Source organism: Canis lupus, chromosome 23 (genome assembly GCF_048164855.1).
Source record: "Canis lupus baileyi chromosome 23, mCanLup2.hap1, whole genome shotgun sequence".
In the NCBI taxonomy this organism is placed as follows: Eukaryota; Metazoa; Chordata; class Mammalia; order Carnivora; family Canidae; genus Canis; species Canis lupus.
The window spans coordinates 14,147,038-14,150,383 of NC_132860.1; positions in this window are offsets into that span (position 1 = coordinate 14,147,038).

Here is a 3,346-nt window from a genome sequence, read left to right on the forward strand (position 1 = left end):
CAGGTTATTGATAACTTGGTATTGACTGGGGTATGTCACAAGGTATAAAAAGAAATGCCAGGAATGTGGACAGACAAATCAAGGGTCAGGGCAATCAAAAGAAGGTCCTAGTATGGACAGTAGACTGTCACATCTCAAATAACTACTCTCCCTGTATTATTTTTATGCCAGACATGAGCAATGCTAGGTTCTCTGAGAATGGGATAGGAAGTTGGTAAAAGTGATAAAAGTGAGATGGGGACAAGAAGTTTTTAATGACAGAAACCAAAAGAATAAGGAGTTTATGCTTAGACAAGTTTTCCTTGGCCAATTTAATCACTTTTTATGATGCCTTCCCTGACCTTTTTTCCTTAGTGATTTCCAGAGATGGCTACCACAAATATCTTCCCACCGTGTTCATGCACCATGTTCCACTGTTCAGGAAGTGAAATCTATGTCTCTTCCCCTTGAATCTGGTCTGGACTTGTGACCCGTTTTGATAATACAATATAGTGAAAATGACATTCTGGGACTTCCAAACTCAGGCCTGAAGAAAACTATCAGCTTCTATGTCCCCCCTCTTAGAAGCTATCTGCCAAAAGAAGGCTAACTACCTTGCTATGAGGAAGTCAAAACAAGCTAAGTGGAAATGCCACTTGGAAGGTGAGAGATGGCTGGCCAGCAGCCAGCTGTTCCAGTCCTCTAAGATGAATAAAAGACATGAAAGTAAAGGAGCCATCATGGACTTTCTGTACCAGCAGACAACACATAAAGCCAGTTTCCCAGCCAAGCCAAGCTGAGGTTCTAGAATCATGAGAAATCATAAATTGTTGTTTTAAGCCACAGAATTTTGGTATGTCTTGTTACACAGTAATAAAAATCTAAAAAAGCGACTCTACGCCATAGTAGGTCATCATCACCTCTGTGCTATCTAGGTATTTTTGTGCACACTTCTATAATTGTTGGATTTCTAATTGGTTAGTCTTCTTTCAGAGTCTTTAAAGACAAGGACAATGTCTTAAGCACCTCCGATTCCCCAAAATAGTAGGTGCTCAAGAATTAATTTTTCGGTGGATGACTGGCTAGACTGGATGGATGCCTGAGAGGTGATAAATACAGGGGCCCTTTTCCCTCTATGAGCCAAAAAAGAGTAATTTAGCTTAAGAGAAGGGTGCTTTCCACACAACCCTTTCCTCTGACATTTGAAGGAAAATGAGAGAATTTAACACAGAAATACAGAGAATTTAGAACCTGAGGATAAATGAGGGAACTCCTTCATTATCAGTCAGCTCCTATGAGGTAATAGAAAATATATATTGGTCTCTGTCCCCAGTTCTTTTCACAGAGCTCCTGAAATCCTTGGGACTTCCTAGGTGATAAGAGCACTAGGAGCATCTTTTGTCCTAATATTTGTCTTTGACCCATTCCCTGACACAGGACTCCTAAAACCCTTCTAAATTCCTAAGTGATAAGAGCAGTAGGAGCACCTTTTATTCTATTGAGGCAGTTCTGGGCAGGCTCCTGGATGGGGGCTGGTCACCAGAAAGAGCAAGCCATGATTAGAAGCTTGGGATTTTCAGCTCCACCCCTCCCATTCTCTAGAGAGGGGAGAGGGACTAAAATGGAGTTAATGATTGATCATGACTATGTGAAGAAGCCTCCATAAAATTCCAATAGCATGAGGTTCAAGGAGCTTCCAGGCTGGCAAACACATCCTTACCAGGAGGGTGACACACCCCAACTCCACAAGGACAGAAGCTCCTATAACTAGGGGCCCTCCCAGACCTCACCCTATGTATTTCTTCATCTGGCTATTCCTCTGTAGAATTTATCATATCCTTTAATAAACTGGTAAATGTAAGAAAACGTTTGAGTTTTGTGAGTCACTCTAGCAAATTAATTGAACCTGAGAAGAGGGTATGGGAACTTCCTATTTGTAGCCAAGTCAGACAGAAGTTGTGAGTATCCAGGAGATCTATTAGTTGTGATGGGCATCTAAAGTGGAGTGGAAACAGTCTTGTGGGGCTGAGTTCTTAACCTTTGGGATCTGACACTATCTCCAGGCAGATAGTTTTAGAATTGAGTTAAACCGCAGAACACCCTGCTGGTGTCTGAAGAATTACTTGGTATGGGGATAAATCTCCACACGTTTGGTAATCGGAAGTGTCAAAAGTGAAGTATTCTCTGTGAAAGTAAAGGAGACACACAGGGAAGAAATACCTAGTAGGGAAGAACTGGGTTTTTCCCTACACAGAGAAAGGGAAAAACAGAGTTTTCCCTTTACAGCTTCTATCTCACCAGTGATGAAGGGCATGTCATCATTTATTGAGGACAATGATGGGACAGATTTGAGATAGGAACTCAGAGAAAGAACTGGAAAAGATAAGGCAAAAAAAAAGGCATTAGAATGACTATAAAGGAGAAAACATTACTGAGAATGTCAGTCTGAGACACAGGCTGTTGACAGAAGCTTCTTAGAAAGAGGATCACCTTTCTATCCAGAAAGAAATAAAAACATACAAATTTTTTAAATGAAAGACTTTCCCTACTAGAGATGGTTGAGATTTGAATTCTAGGGAAATTCCTAGGTCTCCAGAAAGGCCAAATTGAAATGGTCATGAAGTAAACTCATGATTAAATTTATGAAAATAATTGTACATTTTTTTCAAGTAATAAGACTCCACGTACTCGGCAACTTCCGTAGATGAGGTGGGCATGCACCATCTGTGTAACAAAAATTATTACCAAATGCTTTCACACATCCCAATGTTTAAATGTGTCGTGAGGTCAAAAGGAGGAGATGATAGGGGCTAGAGATTTTTAAAAATAAATCTTTATAAGTTACTTTGAAAATTAAAATCAACATATGAATAGTAATAGCTGCTTATGAGGATTATCACAGATTCTTCAAAAACCAAAACTTAAAAACTTTTTGTTTTTTAAAGGTTTTGTTTATTTATTCAGGACAGCCACAGAGAGAGAGGCAGAGACACAGGCAGAGGGAGAAGCAGGCTCCATGCAGGGAGCTCGATGTGGGACTTGATCCCAGGACCCCGAGATCATGACCTGAGCCAAAGGCAGATACTCAATCCCTTAGCCACACAAGTGCCCCAAATATAGCGGGTCTTAATTTGTAATCACCATGCTCAGGTTAAGAAGCATTATGTTATCTATTTTCTTAAAATTATATTAAATCTGACTCTACCCCAACCTCTGACTGGCCAACCCCTCTTCCCCATTTTCCCCTAGAGTCTTACACAGTCCAGAATATTCAGGAAGAAACAGTATTGGTCATAGCTCATATACCCTTTGTTTATATCCATATAGTCTTTTGAAGGTAGAAAGTTTTATGTATCGTGTGCCTGAT